Source organism: Arachis stenosperma, chromosome 5, assembly GCF_014773155.1.
Source record: "Arachis stenosperma cultivar V10309 chromosome 5, arast.V10309.gnm1.PFL2, whole genome shotgun sequence".
NCBI lineage: Eukaryota > Viridiplantae > Streptophyta > Magnoliopsida > Fabales > Fabaceae > Arachis > Arachis stenosperma.
The window spans coordinates 108,130,163-108,148,369 of NC_080381.1; the positions used below are offsets into that span (position 1 = coordinate 108,130,163).

General features: G+C 41.6%; 1 non-coding gene across 1 annotated transcript; it reads left to right on the forward strand.

Annotated features, from left to right (window-relative positions):
* Nucleotides 1–515: 515 nt before the first annotated feature.
* On the forward strand, nucleotides 516–622 carry LOC130984755 (small nucleolar RNA R71). Its single transcript, XR_009088667.1, has one exon. It is a non-coding gene; the product is annotated as a small nucleolar RNA R71 (small nucleolar RNA).
* Nucleotides 623–18,207: the final 17,585 nt, after the last annotated feature.

Genomic DNA, 18,207 nt, shown 5'->3' on the forward strand with positions numbered 1-18,207 from the left:
CGAACATCCCGGGTCGGACAGCTCGACCCAGGGTATGAACAGCTCTATTGTTGCTTGATTGATGGTTGGGGTTGTGAGTGTTGTATTGGTTGGATAGGTAAGGTTTGTTGTGATATTAGTTGTGGCTTTGTTGGTTCCCCCACCCAAAATTTGGGTGGTTCTTCCAACCTGGATTGTATGTCTTGAAGTTGGGATCATATGGTGGTCTAGAATTGATCACATGGTTAGCTTGCTCCCATTCACATTCAACTTCTGGTGCATCTCCTGCTAGTTGTGCAGTAATCACCTTGTTTTGAGCTAACAGGGCATCCATTAAATTGAGCTCCATTATCCCTTTCCTCTGAGTTCTCTCTGAATCATAGAAGTACTTATTCTCAGCCACAGTCTCAATAACATCTATGGCTTGTTCAATGGTCTTCTTCTTGTTGAGTGATCCTCCTGAAGAATGGTCTACTGCTTGTTTTGACTCGTATGATAGCCCTTCATAGAAGATGTGTAGTTGCACTCATTCACTGAACATATCCAGTGGGTATTTCCTTGTCAAATCCTTTAACCTCTCCCAAGCCTCATAAAGTGTTTCACCATCCTGCTGTCTGAAAGTTTCCACCTCGTCTCTTAACCTGTTGACTCTCTGTGGGGGATAAAATCTTGCTAGAAATTTGTTCAAAACATCATCCCATGTGGTTAAGCTCTCCTTGGGGAATGCTTCTAGCAACTTTGCTACCTTATCTCTGAGTGAGAAAGGGAACAAAAGTAGCTTGTAGGTGTCAGGATGTACACTATTGGATTTTACAATATCGCAGATCCTCAAGAATGTATTGAGATGTTGGTTTGGGTCCTCTTGGGCACCTCCTCCATATGAACAGTTATTCTGAACAAGTGTGATGAGTTGAGGTTTCAACTCAAAGTTGTTGGCATGGATTGTTGGTTTCAGGATGCTGCTGCCACAGTTTCCTGGATTTGGGTTGATGTAGGAGCCTAAGACTCTCCTTTCTTACTCAACATGATTGCCAGCTTCCTCCCTAGCATGGTTATGTGCTTCCTCCTCCATGGTGGGTTGTAGATCTCCTTCCACTACTTCCTCTCCAACAATGCCTTTGCCTCTTGCTTCCCTCCTTAATCTAAGGAAGGTCCTCTCAGGTTTACTATCGAAGGAGGATGAAGTTTCTCCCCTTCTACCTGTCATACATTAAACAAATAGCAACCAGAGGGTAAGTGAAAGAATCACCTTAGTTAAGATTAGTGGTTAACTTGGTTGATGCAATTAATCAAACAGTTAGAATAATGAAATTATGGACAATGGATAACTAAAATGCTCCCAGCAAATAGACAGGAATCAGAATGGAAAAAGAAATAAAAAAAAGAAAAATAACAAGGTAATTAAAATGCTTAATCTAGCTCTCCAATCAATTTAATCATTGTCAAATTCAAACCAATCCCCGGCAACGGCGTCATATAACTTTATGAGTCCAGAATTCACACCTCATAAAATTTTTTATGATGAATCCGCTCTTTTGGCAAGCACACCAAAATTATCGTCAAGTATTAACCCACAGTGGAGTGGGATCGTATCCACAGAGATTGGTAGTTTTGAGCAATTTTAATCAATTAGTGAATTAGTCAAGCTAAACAGAATAGATTGTGATTGCGGAATTATAAATGGGCAGAAACGTAAATGACATGAATTAAAGAAAAGCAGTAAAGTGCAGAAATAGAAATGGCAAGAATGTAAAGAGCAGAAACATAAATGGCTGAATTATAAAAGGGAATGGGGGATTGCAGAATGTAAATGAAAGCTATAAAGAAAGTGATAGATAAGAATAGGGGGAATTCATTGAGATCAGGAGATGTTGTATCTTTGGATTAAATTCAGCTTATATCCTCTTCAATCATGCAACTCATTGACCTCTTGGCAATCATGATTGATTGAGCCCCAATCCCTTGGTGACTCAATCTCTCAGATCTTGATCAATAGCTAATTCCTTGGTCTAATTATTCATGAAGAGAGATATGCTTGGTCCCTGGTTATACCACACATCATCATAGGTCCAGGTAGAGGAAAGATTGTATGTCACCATATCCAAACACCAAAACCCAGATTCTACTCAAGTGTGAGAAGGGATTTCTAGCATGGTTTCATGTTTCCTCTTCCAAGGTTCCCATGAAACCCATTTTTACATTCAACCTCTTTTCCAAGATGATTGAACACTAAGCATGAAAAATGAAATTCCTTCTAGCAAATCAAAGAGAAAATGAAAAGAAGAAGAGATTCACTATCATTAATCCATCAAGTACAACAGAGCTCCCTCTCTCAATGAGAGGGAATTTAGCTACTCATAGCTTAGAGAAAAGTACTCAAGATAGAGTGAAAGGTAAAACTAAAAGCTCTTCTAACTACTTGAACCCCTTTCTCAGTACTTCTTGGGGTTATTTATACTACTCCTAGTTCTAGAAATAAAATTAATACAAAGAGTGAAAAGGAAAATTACAATTTGGAGGGAAAAGAACTTAATAAACGTGATCATCTTGTTGGCGTGTGGTTGGTGCCTCAGTGGCGTGCCACGTCCTCCTCTAATTCTGGCTTGGCGTGCCACGACTAGCTCTTCAAGTGGCACGCCCTCCTTCATTAGCCTCCATGGCATGCCATGCCTTCAAGCCCAAGTGGCATTCCCAGGGTCTTTTAATCATCCATGTAGCCTGACGTGCCACGCCTTCGAGCCAAAGTGGCATGCCCAGGTCTTCTCCCTCTTCTTTTTGCTTCTGGAAAATTGAACTAGCATGGCACGCCCAGGGTCTGGCGTGCCACGCCCTTGCTGTGTGCTCGATCCATCTCTCTGGAAAGTTGAACTAGCGTGGCACACCCAGGATCTGACGTGCCATGCCCGTTTGTGTGCTTGGATCCTTCGCTGGCGTGCCACGCCCAACATTCAAGTGGCACGCCCAGGGTGGAAGATGGATGCTGGCGTGCCACGCCTTCGTCGCCAAGTGGCACGCCCTTATGGTTGGCTTCTTAACTTCCTTTCTGGAAAATATAACCAGCGTGCCACGCCCAGAGGCTGGCGTGCCACGCCCATCATCTTGCCTTGGTTCCAGTAGCTGGCGTGCCACGCCCAGCATTCAAGTGGCACGCCTTAGTGAGATTCTTAAGCTGGCATGCCACGCCTTCGACACCAAGTGGCACGCCCAGCCCTTGCTTTGGCTTTCTTGTGCATTGGCGTGCCACGCCTATTTGCTCAAGTGGCACGCCTAAGTGGGGATGAGAGCTTAGCGTGCCACGCCTTTGATCTCAAGTGGCACGCTGATGAGCGGATAATTTGTACGCTTTTTGGCATTATTTTTAGTATGTTTTTAGTATCTTTTAGTTAGTTTTTAGTATATTTTTATTAGTTTTTAGTTAAAATTCACTTTTCTGGACTTTACTATGAGTTTGTGTGTTTTTCTGTGATTTCAGGTATTTTCTGGCTGAAATTGAGAGTCCTGAGCAAAAATCTGATCCAGAGACCAAAAAGGACTGCAGATGCTGTTGGATTCTGACCTCCCTGCACTCGAAGTGGATTTTCTGGAGTTACAGAAACTTAATTGGCGCGCTCTCAACGGCATTGGAAAGTAGACATCCTGGGCTTTCCAGCAATATATGATAGTCCATACTTTGCCCAAGATTTGATGGCCCAAACCGGCTTAGCAATCCGGCCTCAGAAATTCCAGCGTTAAACGCCGGAACTGGCATAAAACTTGGAGTTAAACGCCCAAACTGGCATGAAAACTGGCGTTTAACTCCAGAAAAGGTCTCTACACGAAATTACTTCATTGCTCAGCCCAAGCACACACCAAGTGGGCCCGGAAGTGGATTTTTTTGTCATTTACTCATTTCTGTAAAACCTTAGGTGACTAGTTTACTATTAATAGGATCTTTTGACATTGTATCCATACCTTAGGACCTCATGACATTTTTACACGTTTCTTTGTGTACATTCCACGGCATGAGTCTCTAAACCCCATGGTTGGGGGTGAGGAGCTCTGCTGTGTCTTGATGGATTAATGCAATTACTACTGTTTCTTATTCAATCATGCTTGCTTCCATTCCAAGATAACACTTGTTCTTAATCCGGATGAATGTGATGATCCGTGACAATCATCATCATTCTCAACTATGAACGTGTGCTTGACAACCACCTCCGTTCTACCTTAGATTGAGTAGTTATCTCTTGGACTCTTTAATCAGAATCTTCGTGGTATAAGCTAGAACTGATGGCGGCATTCAAGAGAATCCGGAAGGTCTAAACCTTGTCTGTGGTATTCTGAGTAGGATTCAATGACTGAATGACTGTGACGTGCTTCAAACTCCTGAAGGCGGGGCGTTAGTGACAGACGCAAAAGAATCACTGGATTCTATTCCGGCCTGATTGAGAACCGACAGATGGATAGCCGTGCCGTGACAGGTGCGTTGAACATTTCCAATGAGAGGATGGGAGGTAGCCACTGACAACGGTGAAACCCTACATACAGCTTGCCATGGAAGGAGCCTTGCGTGTTTGATGAAGAAGACAGTAGGAAAGCAGAGATTCAGAGGATGGAGCATCTCCGAACCTCAACCTATTCTCCATTACTGCAATACAAGTAACAATTTCATGTTCTTTTGCTTTTTACAATCAATCCTGATAATTTCTGATATCCTGACTAAGATTTACAAGATAACCATAGCTTGCTTCAAGCCGACAATCTCCGTGGGATCGACCCTTGCTCACGCAAGGTATTACTTGGACGACCCAGTGCACTTGCTGGTTAGTTGTGCGGGATTGCAAAAAGTGTGATTGCAATTTCGTGCACCAAGTTTTTGGCGCCATTGCCGGGGATTGTTCGAGTTTGGACAACTGACGGCTTATCTTGTTGCTTAGATTAGGACTGTTTTATTTTTTTGTTGGTTTAGAGTCTTTTAGTTGAGTCTAGTTTCATATTTTAAGTTTGGTGTCAAATGCATGCTTTTGTTTTTCTTTTAATTTTCGATTTTTGCATGTTCTTAGTCCCTTCCTGATTCATAAAAATTCTAAGTTTGGTGTCCTCTTTATGTTTTCCTTTAAAATTTTCGAAAAAAAATTAGTGTTTGATTTCTAAAAATTTTAAGTTTGGTGTCTTTTTTGTGTTTTTCTCTTTCCTCTTTTTAAAAATCAAATCTTTTTCATAAAAATTTTTCAATCATATCTTTTTAATTGCTATTTTCAAAATCTTTTTAATTAACTAATTGATCCAGTTCTCAATTTGCTTTGATCTCATTTTCCTTTTGATTTTCGAATTTTTTTATTTTATTTTCCTTTTGTTTTATTTTATTTTATTTTATTTTATATTTTTTCGGTTATTTCAAAAAAAAATAAAAATAAACAAAATTTATCTCTTTGCAATCATCATCATTTCCCTTTTGTCCATTATGGACTCAAGTGGAATTAATCAGTCCAAAAGGACTCTGGGGTCATATGCTAACCCCATTACAGCTGCATATGGGAGTAGCATCTGTACACCTCCCATCAAAGCAAGCAGCTTTGCGCTAAATCCTCAACTCATTATCATAGAGCAGCAAAATTGCCAGTATTCCGGTCTTCCACAGGAAGAACCTACTGAGTTTCTGGCACAATTTTTACAAATTGCTGACACAGTACATGATAAAGAGGTGGATCAGGATGTCTATAGAGTTTCCATTTGCTGTAAAAGATCAAGCTAAAAGGTGGTTAAATAACCAACCTACAGCAAGCATAAAGACATGGAAACAGTTGTCAGACAAATTCCTGAATCATTTTTACCCTCCAAAGAGGATGACACAGCTAAGGCTGGACATCCAAGGCTTTAAACAAGAGGATAATGAATCCCTTTACAATGCCTGGGAGAGGTATAGAGGTATGCTAAGGAAATGTCCCTCTGAAATGTTTTCAGAGTGGGTACAGTTAGACATTTTCTACTATGGGCTCACAGAAAAAGCTCAGATGTCTTTAGACCACTCAGCTGGTGGATCTATACACATGAGGAAGACAATTGAAGAAGCTCAAGAGCTTATAGACACTGTTGTTAGAAACCAATACCTATATTCTAGCAATGAGTTCGTTCCAAAAGAGGAAGTCATGGCATTAGTCACTGATCCTAATCCTCAAGAACGGATGAATGAGCTTAATCAACAATTGCTCCTGATGACAGAACAGTTAGTAGAATTTAAAGAGATGCTCCATGAAACTAAAGTTGCTAATAAGAACATAGAACTACAGTTGAATCAAGCAAAACAGCAAATATCTAAACAGATAACAGAGGAGTGTCAAGCAGTTCAATTGAGGAGTGGGAAGACCTTGAATAACACTGCTCAAAAGAGCAAAAAGCCAAACAAGGAACAATTGACAGAGGACAAACAAACTACTGTTCAAAATCCCTCTGAGGACAGTAAGAGCCCAGAGAGGAATTTTATTGGCGTTCAAACGCCAGAAAGGGAAGGAAAGCTGGCGTTAAACGCCCATTCCTTGCCCAGTTCTGGCGTTCAAACGCCAGAAAAGGGGGAAAAGCTGGCGTTAAACGCCCATTTTCCACCCAATCCTGGCGTTCAAACGCCAAGGGAAAATCAGACACCTAAGAGTGCTGACAGTGATCCCTCTAACAAGGCTTCTTCAACCATTTCTGTAAGGAATAAACCTGCAGCATCTAAGGTTGAAGAATATCAAGCCAAGATGCCTTATCCTCAGAAACTCCGCAAAGCGGAACAGGATAAGCAATTTGCCCGCTTTGCAGACTATCTAAGGACTCTTGAGATAAAGATTCCGTTTGCAGAGGCACTTGAGCAAATACCTTCTTATGCTAAATTCATGAAAGAAATTTTAAGCCATAAGAAAGATTGGAGAGAAACTGAAAAGGTGTTTCTCACTGAAGAATGCAGTGCAGTCATTCTAAAAAGCTTACCAGAAAAGCTTCAAGATCCTGGAAGCTTTCTGATACCGTGCACATTAGAAGGCACTTGCACCAAGACAGCCCTATGTGATCTTGGAGCAAGCATCAATCTAATACCTGCATCCACTATCAGAAAGCTTGGGTTGATTGGAGAAGTCAAACCAACCAGGATATGCCTCCAACTTGCTGATGGCTCCATTAAACACCCATCAAGCATAATAGAGGATATGATTGTCAAGGTTGGGCCATTTGCCTTTCCAATCGACTTTGTGGTGCTGGAAATGGAGGAGCACAAGAGTGCAACTCTCATTCTAGGAAGACCTTTCCTAGCAACTGGACGAACTCTCATTGATGTACAAAAGGGGGAAGTAACCTTGAGAGTCAATGAGGATGAGTTCAAGTTGAATGCTGTAAAAGCTATGCAGCATCCAGACACACCAAATGACTGCATGGGCGCTGACATTATTGACTCTCTGGTAGAAGAGATCAATATGGCTGAAAGCCTAGAATCAGAGCTTGAGGACATCTTCAAAGATGCTCAACCTGATCAAGAAGAACTAGAGGAAGCAAAGGAATTTTCGAAAATTCCTCAGGAGGAGGATAAACCTCCTAAGCCTGAACTCAAACCACTACCACCATCCCTAAAATATGCATTTCTGGGAGAGGGTGACACTTTTCCAGTGATTATAAGCTCTGCTTTAAATTCACAGGAAGAGGAAGCACTGATTCAAGTGCTAAGGACACACAAGACAGCTCTTGGGTGGTCCATCAGTGATCTCAAGGGTATTAGCCCAGCTAGATGCATGCACAAGATCCTGTTGGAGGATAATGCCAAACCAGTGGTCCAACCACAGAGGAGGCTAAATCCTGCCATGAAGGAGGTGGTGCAGAAAGAGGTCACTAAATTACTAGAGGCTGGGATTATTTATCCTATTTCTGATAGCCCCTGGGTGAGCCCTGTCCAAGTCGTTCCCAAAAAGGGAGGCATGACAGTGGTTCATAATGAAAGAAATGAACTGGTTCCTACAAGGACAGTCACAGGGTGGCGCATGTGTATTGATTACAGAAGGCTCAATACAGCCACCAGAAAGGATCATTTTCCTTTACCATTCATAGACCAAATGCTAGAAAGACTAGCTGGCCATGATTACTACTGCTTTTTGGATGGCTATTCAGGCTACAACCAAATTGCAGTAGATCCTCAGGACCAAGAGAAGACAGCATTTACTTGCCCTTCTGGCGTGTTTGCCTACAGAAGGATGCCTTTTGGTCTGTGCAATGCACCTGCAACCTTTCAGAGGTGCATGCTCTCTATCTTTTCAGATATGGTAGAGAAATTTCTGGAAGTCTTCATGGATGACTTTTCAGTATATGGAGACTCATTCAGCTCCTGTCTTAACCACTTATCACTTGTCCTGAAAAGGTGCCAAGAGACTAACCTGGTTTTAAACTGGGAGAAATGTCACCTTATGGTGACTGAAGGAATTGTCCTTGGGCACAAAATTTCAAGCAGGGGAATAGAGGTGGATAAGGCAAAGGTAGAGGTAATTGAAAAATTACCACCACCTGCCAATGTTAAGGCAATCAGAAGCTTTCTGGGGCATGCAGGATTCTACAGAAGGTTTATTAAGGATTTTTCGAAAATTGCTAAACCTTTGAGTAACCTGTTAGCTGCTGACACACCATTTGTGTTTGACACACAGTGTCTGCAGGCATTTGAGACCCTGAAAGCTAAGCTGGTCACAGCACCAGTCATCTCTGCACCAGATTGGGCATTACCATTTGAATTAATGTGTGATGCCAGTGATCATGCCATTGGTGCAGTGTTGGGACAGAGGCATAACAAACTTCTGCATGTCATTTATTATGCTAGCCGTGTTCTAAATGATGCACAGAAGAATTACACAACCACAGAAAAAGAATTACTTGCAGTGGTCTATGCCATTGACAAGTTTAGATCCTACCTAGTGGGATCAAAGGTGATTGTGTACACTGACCATGCTGCTCTTAAATACTTACTCACAAAGCAGGATTCAAAACCCAGGCTTATAAGATGGGTGTTGCTTCTGCAAGAGTTTGATATAGAAATAAGAGACAGAAAAGGGACAGAGAACCAAGTAGCTGATCATCTGTCCCGAATAGAACCAGTAGCTGGGGCGTCCCTCCCTTCTACTGAGATCTCTGAGACTTTCCCAGATGAGCAACTCTTTGCCATTCAGGAAGCTCCATGGTTTGCAGATATTGCAAACTATAAAGCTGTGAGGTTCATTCCCAAGGAGTACAGCAGAGTGCAAAGAAAGAAATTAATTTCAGATGCCAAGTACTACCTCTGGGATGAACCATATCTCTTTAAGAGATGTGCTGACGGAGTGATCCGCAGATGTGTACCCAGAGAAGAAGCACGAAGGATCCTATGGCACTTCCATGGATCACAGTATGGGGGACATTTTGGAAGTGAGCGAACAGCCACTAAAGTTCTCCAGTGCGGCTTCTACTGGCCTACTCTCTATAAAGATTCCCGAGAGTTTGTGCGTAACTGTGACAGTTGCCAAAGAGCTGGTAACCTGCCTCACGGATATGCCATGCCTCAACAAGGGATATTGGAGATAGAATTGTTTGATGTATGGGGTATTGACTTCATGGGGCCATTCCCACCATCATACTCAAACACTTACATTTTGGTGGCAGTGGACTATGTATCTAAGTGGGTAGAAGCAATTGCTACACCCACTAATGATACCAAGACTGTACTGAAATTCCTCCAGAAAAACATTTTCAGCAGGTTTGGCGTCCCCAGAGTACTAATCAGTGATGGGGGCACTCATTTCTGCAATAAACAGCTATACTCTGCTATGGTTAGATATGGAATCAGCCATAAAGTGGCAACTCCGTATCATCCACAGACAAATGGGCAAGCTGAAGTCTCTAACAGAGAGCTAAAAAGAATCTTAGAACGGACTGTGATAGCCCGAAGAAAGGATTGGGCAAAGAGCTTGGATGATGCTCTGTGGGCATACAGAACAGCATTCAAGACTCCTATAGGAACTTCTCCATACCAATTGGTGTATGGGAAGGCCTGTCATTTGCCTGTGGAACTGGAACATAAAGCCTACTGGGCAACCAGATTCCTAAACATGGATGCACAGTTAGCTGGTGAAAAAAGATTACTCTAGTTAAATGAGCTAGAGGAGTTCAGACTCAATGCCTTTGAAAATGCAAAAATTTATAAGGAAAAGGCAAAGAAATGGCATGACAAGAAGTTGTCAACCAGAGTCTTTGAGCCAGGACAAAAGGTTCTGCTCTTTAACTCTAGGCTCAAATTGTTTCCAGGAAAACTCAAATCCCGGTGGAGGGGTCCGTATGTGATTACAAGAGTCTCACCATATGGGTATGTTGAGCTTCAGGATATTGATTCTGACAAAAAGTTCATTGTTAATGGACAGAGAATCAAGCATTACCTTGAAGGAAATTTTGAGCAGGAATGCTCAAAACTGAGACTTGAGTGGTCCTCAGTGAAAGTCCAGCTAAAGACAGTAAAGAAGCGCTTGCTGGGAGGCAACCCAGTCATTAGGAAGTTGTATGAATTGTTCTTACAGAGGCAAGTATCACAAATGAAGGAATTCACAGAGTTACAGAAGGATTCAGCTCAAAAAGCAGAGAAAATGAGCTCACTGGCGAAAAAACGCCAGTAAGGGGCATTTTGGGCGTTAAACGCCAGAATGGGCACCATTCTGGGCGTTTAACGCTAGTAATGGTACCATTTTGGGCGTTAAACGCCAGAATGGGCACCATTCTGGGCGTTTAACGCCAGGTGTGCAGCATCCTGGGCGTTCAGAAAAACGCCCAGTAATAAAGACTTTCTGGCGTTTAACGCCAGCCAGGGCACCTGGCTGGGCGTTAAACGCCCAAAAAGGGCAACAAATGGGCGTTAAACGCCAGAATGAGTGCCATTCTGGGCGTTTAACGCCAGCAAGGTGGGGGGACCACAATTTTGTTTTCAAATCAAATTTTTTCAAACTTTCCTTTTCTTACCCATACTTTTCTACAAAATCACACTTCAATCATTCATCATTCACTTTCAAATCTTCAAAAATCAAAACCATTTTTCAAATTTATTTCAAATCAATTACAAACATTGTTCAAAAATTTCACCCTTTTCTCAATTTCTTTTCATATCTTCTCAAATCTCCTTTCAAATTCCTTTTTTTTTCGAAAACTCCCATCCCCACCTTATAAATACACGTTTGTTCCCCCTCTTCCAACCACACCATTCGAATTTCCTCTTCCTCCCCCTCTCTTATCTCTTTTCTTTTGCTTGAGGACAAGCAAACCTCTAAGTTTGGTGTGCTTTTCCGTGATCACTAAGCCAAGATTCATCAATATCATGGCTCCTAAGGGAAAACAAACCAATTTAAGAGGCAAGAAAGAGAATAATCCAAAGAATCTTTGGAATCAAGAGAAGTTCTTAACTAAAGAACATGAAGACCATTATCACAAAATAATGGGTCTGAGGTCAGTGATCCCGGAAGTAAAATTTGATCTGAAAGAAGATGAATATCCGGGGATCCAAGAGCAAATTCGAAACAGAGGATGGGAAGTTCTAACCAATCCTGAGACAAAGGTTGGAAGGAACATGGTTCAGGAATTCTACTCAAATCTGTGGCTGACAGATAAGCAGAGAATGACTGGAACCGCTTACCATACCTACAGAACTATGGTCAGAGGGAAAGTTATGTACTTCCATCTGGACGAAATAAGAGAAATCTTTAAATTGCCTCAACTGCAAGATGATCCTGATTCCTTCAATAGGAGGATGGTGAGAGTAGATAAGGGGTTGGATCAAGTTCTAGAAGACATATGTCTCCCTGGGACTAAATGGATAACCAATTCAAAGGGTGTCCCAAACCAACTCAAGAGGGGAGACCTCAAGCCAATTGCAAGAGGTTGGCTAGACTTCATTGGGCGTTCCATATTGCCCACTAGCAACCGTTCTGAGGTCACCATCAAGAGAGCAGTGATGATTCATTGCATCATGCTTGGAAAAGAAGTGGAGGTCCATCATGTAATTGCTTGTGAGATCTACACAATTGCAAATAAAAATTCCACTGAAGCCAAACTGGCTTACCCAAGCTTGATCTCCTTGCTCTGTAAAGAGGCTGGGGTGAAGATGGGAGTAGATGAATTCATACCCATTGAACACCCAATCACCAAGAAGTCAATGGAAGGACAAGTGCAAGACAACTCTATCAAAAGGAGGGCGCATGAGTTCCTCCCTGAATTTCCTGAAATTGGCTACTAGGCCAGCCTGGAAGCATCTATCACCAAGTTGCAAGAGACTATGGAGCAACTTAAGGAAGAACAGCAGAATCAGAACTGCATGCTCTGCAAATTGCTGAAGGAACAAGAGAAGCAGGGGCGTGAAATCCAAGAGATGAAGCGCCAAAAGCTCTCCTCTCAAGCTGAGGGAGCATCCACTTCTCAAAATCAAGGTTGTTGAGTCCTAACTCTGTGAAAACCTCTATCATTAGGAGCCTATTTTTGCGTTTTTTTTTTCTTTTATTTTCTATTCCTATTTTTATTTTATTCATCTTATATCTATATTTGAGTCTTGTTTTTAGTTCATAATTAATAAAATTTATGCCTTAAAGTTATGAATGTCCTATGAATCCATCACCTCTCGTAAATGAAAAATGCTTTAATCACAAAAGAACAAGAAGTACAGGATTTCGAAATTTATCCTTGAAACTAGTTGAATTAGCTTGATGTGGTGACAATACTTTTTGTTTTCTGAATGAATGCTTGAACAGTGCATATGTCTTTTGAATTTGTTGTTTTAAGAATGTTAAAATTGTTGGCTCTTGAAAGAATGAGGAGAAAGAGAACTGTTATTGAGGATCTGAAAAATCATCAAATTGATTCTTGAAGCAAGAAAAAGCAGTGAAAAAAAAAGAAAAAAAAAATTTCGAAAAAAAAAGAAAGAAAAAGAAAAAGAAAAAGAAAGAAAAAGAAGGAAATAAAGTTGTGATCCAAGGCAAAAGAGTGTGCTTAAGAACCCTGGACACCTCTAATTGGGGACTTTAGCAAAGCTGAGTCGCAATCTAAAAAGGTTCACCCAATTATGTGTCTGTGGCATGTATGTATCCGGTGGTAATACTGGAAGACAGAGTGCTTTGGGCCACAGCCAAGACTCATACACTAGCTATGTTCAAGAATCACTACACTTAACTAGGAGAATCAATAACACTATCTGAGTTCTGAGTTCTTATAGATGCCAATCATTCTGAACTTCAAAGGATAGAGTGAGATGCCAAAACTGTTCGGAGGCAAAAAGCTACTAGTCCCGCCCATCTAATTGGAGCTATGTTTCTTTGATATTTTGGAGTCTATAGTATATTCTCTTCTTTTTATCCTATTTTGATTTTCAGTTGCTTGGGGACAAGCAACAATTTAAGTTTGGTGTTGTCATGAGCGGATAATTTGTACGCTTTTTGGCATTGTTTTTTAGTATGTTTTTAGTATCTTTTAGTTAGTTTTTAGTATATTTTTATTAGTTTTTAGTTAAAATTCACTTTTCTGGACTTTACTATGAGTTTGTGTGTTTTTCTGTGATTTCAGGTATTTTCTGGCTGAAATTGAGGGTCCTGAGCAAAAATCTGATCCAGAGACCAAAAAGGACTGCAGATGCTGTTGGATTCTGACCTCCCTGCACTCGAAGTGGATTTTCTGGAGCTACAGAAGCCCAATTGGCGCGCTCTCAACGGCATTGGAAAGTAAACATCCTGGGCTTTCCAGCAATATATGATAGTCCATACTTTTCCTAAGATTTGATGGCCCAAACCGGCTTAGCAATCCGGCCTCAGAAATTCCAGCGTTAAACGCCGGAACTGGCATAAAACTTGGAGTTAAACGCCCAAACTGGCATGAAAACTGGCGTTTAACTCCAGAAAAGGTCTCTACACGAAATTACTTCATTGCTCAGCCCAAGCACACACCAAGTGGATCCGGAAGGGGATTTTTCTGTCATTTACTCATTTCTGTAAAACCTTAGGTGACTAGTTTACTATTAATAGGATCTTTTGACATTGTATCCATACCTTAGGACCTCATGACATTTTTACACGTTTCTTTGTGTACATTCCACGGCATGAGTCTCTAAACCCCATGGTTGGGGGTGAGGAGCTCTGCTGTGTCTTGATGGATTAATGCAATTACTACTGTTTCTTATTCAATCATGCTTGCTTCCATTCCAAGATAACACTTGTTCTTAATCCAGATGAATGTGATGATCCGTGACAATCATCATCATTCTCAACTATGAACGTGTGCTTGACAACCACCTCCGTTCTACCTTAGATTGAGTAGTTATCTCTTGGACTCTTTAATCAGAATCTTCGTGGTATAAGCTAGAACTGATGGCGGCATTCAAGAGAATCCGGAAGGTCTAAACCTTGTCTGTGGTATTCTGAGTAGGATTCAATGACTGAATGACTGTGACGTGCTTCAAACTCCTGAAGGCGGGGCGTTAGTGACAGACGTAAAAGAATCACTGGATTCTATTTCGGCCTGATTGAGAACCGACAGATGGATAGCCGTGCCGTGACAGGGTGCGTTGAACATTTCCAATGAGAGGATGGGAGGTAGCCACTGACAACGGTGAAACCCTACATACAGCTTGCCATGGAAGGAGCCTTGCGTGTTTGATGAAGAAGACAGTAGGAAAGCAGAGATTCAGAAGATGGAGCATCTCCAAACCTCAACCTATTCTCCATTACTGCAATACAAGTAACAATTTCATGTTCTTTTGCTTTTTACAATCAATCCTGATAATTTCTGATATCCTGACTAAGATTTACAAGATAACCATAGCTTGCTTCAAGCCGACAATCTCCGTGGGATCGACCCTTGCTCACGCAAGGTATTACTTGGACGACCCAGTGCACTTGCTGGTTAGTTGTGCGGGATTGCAAAAAGTGTGATTGCAATTTCGTGCACCACACGCCCAGGCCTTTCTAGCCTTCAACTTCTTCTCTGGAATCTTGCACTAACGTGCAATGCCATGTTGCTCAAGTGGCACGCCCATTCATTTGTTGGTTCCTCAAGCTTGGCGTGCCACACCTAACTCCTCAAGTGGCATGCCCAAGTGATTTTTGAAGCTGGCGTGACACGCCTTTGACACTAAGTAGCACGCCCTATAGTAAGTGATGGGCTAGGCATGCCACGCCCAACCTGGCGTGCCACGTCCCTTTAATAGCCTTCAATGTTGCTCTCTGGCAAAATGTATTGGCGTGCCATGTCCAGCTTCTAGCGTGCCATGCCCATGTAAATGCTTGAGACCCCTCTGGACTTCAGCACTGGCATGCCATGCCCAGCTCCTGGCGTGCCACTTTAGTGTACTTTTTGTGGCGTTTGCTCCAAGTGGCACCCCCGTTTCACATGCCCAGTTTGTTTTGTTGTTTTCTTCCCATTTTTGATGTCTTTTTCACCTAAAATTCAGCACAACCTCATTTTAAAGCAATGTACTATACTATTCATCAAATATTGCATGAATTGCAATGATCAAATGAGATTATGCTCTTTTGTGGTCCTTTTTATGCAAGAAAGAAGGGTAGATGATGCAAGTCATCAGAAGGATTTTAGGATAGAATTTTATGTTCTTGGCTTAGGAAGGTGACTTAGGAATTCTTGAGTTGCTAATGTCCAAGTGATTGATGATTGATAGCCATTAACTTTAGTTCTCACTAATTCAATTAGTGGAAAGCTAGGACTTATGGACTTGGATTGATATAGCTCACTTGACTTTCCTTTACCATTAGTTAGAGGATGACTTAGTTGGATTGATCCTTGCAATTATCATGTTGTGGTTAGTAATAAGGATAGAGATCCTTGATCACCAATCCTTGCCAAGACCGTTTTATCATTTGAATTCTGTTGTCATTTACTTTTCTTGTTTCTCACATCAAAACCCCAAAATATACAAACTCATAACCAATAACAAGTACACTACCCTGCAATTCCTTTGAGAGACGACCCGAGGTTTAAATACTTCGGTTTATAGATTTAAGGGGTTTGTACTTATGACAAACAAATTTTTGTATGAAAGGATTATTGTTGGTTTAGAAACTATACTTTACAACGAGATTTCATTAGTGAAATTTTAAACCATCAAAAATCCGATCATCAGCGTTCAACGCTAGGACTCTGCCTCCTGGCTGACGTTCAACGCCAGCAATGCTTCTCTGCTTGGGCGTTGAACGCCCAATAGGGATACCCTATGTGGTGTTCAACACCAGAATTGGCTGCTCTTTTTGGGCGTTGAACGCCCATTCTGGCCCCTTGTCTAGCGTTCATCGCCAGCAAGGTACCTGCTCTAGGGTGTTCTGTTTCCAGTTCTGACTGTCTCTGTTTCTGTTTTAACTACTGAACATGATCACAAGCTTAAAGTAACAAATATGAAAATTAAACTGATATAACTGAAATAAATTTAATGAAAAATAGAAATAACTAATTATGGTTGGGTTGCCTCCTAACAAGCGCTTCTTTAACGTCACTAGCTTGACGGTTAGCTCCTTAAGAAGATGGATAGGGGGTCAGAATTTTGCCCCATACAGTGAACTTCTTGCCTGTGCTCTCATGGATGAGTTCCACATGCTCTAGAGACAGGATCTTGTTCACAATATATGGAATGACTGGATTATTAGTGAAGACAACTCTCATGCCAGGTGAGAGGCTTTCAATGGGGATCTTTTTGTCCCTCCAGCCTTTAGGTACTTTCTTCTTAGTACCAGTATTTCAGGTACTTGATGATGACTGTCCAACACCAAAATTAGAATTGGTGTCTGGGGGCTCTGTATAACTTTGCACTGAGAGAGAGGGTTGGAACACTAGGTGTTGCACAACTGTCTCTCTTTTGTCAAAGGGAGAGTTAGTGCTAGGCATCTTGAATAAGATACAGTCTTCATGCAATTGCAGGACTAGCTCTTCCCTTACTACATCAATGATGGCATTGGCAATGGTTAGGAAGGGTCTTTCAAGGATCATGGATTCATCATCTTCTCCCCCAGTATCCAAGATTATAAAATCTGTAGAGATGTAAAGGTTCTCAACCTTTACTAAGACATCCTCTACTAGACCATATGCCTTTTTCATTGACTTGTCTGCCATCTCTAGTGAAATTCTTGCAGTTTGTACCTCAAAGATTCCCAGCCTCTCCATGACAGAGAGTGGCATGAGATTTATGCTTGACCCTAGGTTACACAGAGCCTTCTCAAAGGTAATGGTGCCTATGGTGCAAAGAATTAGGAAGCGTCTGGGATCCGGCAGCTTCTGAGGTAGTTTCTGTTGAACCAATGCATTAAGTTCCTTGGTGAGCATTAGATATTCTTTCTCTAATGTCTTTGTTCCAAATAACTTTACATTTAGCTTCATGAGAACTCCTAGTTAACGAGCAACCTGCTCTTCCCTAGTTTCCTCTTCCTCATCAAAGGAGGAGTGATCCTCATAATCCATAATTTGCAGGCATTCAATGGAAATTCTATGGTCTCCTCATGAGCCTTAGTCCCCTTCAATTCTTCAATAGGGAAGTGTTTTGTGGGTGTTAAACCCCCAGCTACCCTATTACTGGCATTCAACGCCAGCTTTTGTGCCACTTTGGGCGTTGAACGTCTAGTAGGGACTTCCTTACTGGCATTCAACGCCAGGGATGGTTCCTCTTTGGGCATTGAACGCCCAGTAAGGACTTTCTTACTGGCGTTCAACGCCAGGGATGGTTCCTCTTTAGGCATTGAACACCCAATAGGGACTCCCTTACTGGCGTTCAACTCCAGAGCTTCTCCTTCAGATTCAGCCTTAGCATCTACAATGATGGCCTTTCATTCTTCTCTTGGATTTACTTTAGTATAACTTGGGAGAGTGTTAGGAGGGGTCTCAGGGATTCTCTTGCTCAGCTGACCAACTTGTATCTCCAGATTTCTGATGGAGGACCTAGTTTCTATTATGAAAATGTGAGTGATCTTAGAGAGTTCAGAGACTATAGTTGCTAAGTCACAAAGGCTCTGCTTCGAAGTCTCCATATGTTGCTGAGAAGATAGGAATGGTTTATTATTAAACCTATTCTGGTTTTTCCACCTTGATTATTGTTGAAGCCTTGCTGAGGCTTCTATTGATCCTTCCATGAGAAGTTAGGATGATTTTTCCATGAGGAATTGTAGGTGTTTCTATAAGGTTCTTGGTGCGCGTAAATTGTGATCATCAACAATGACGCCAAAGACTTGGAGCTCTCAAACATGAATAACA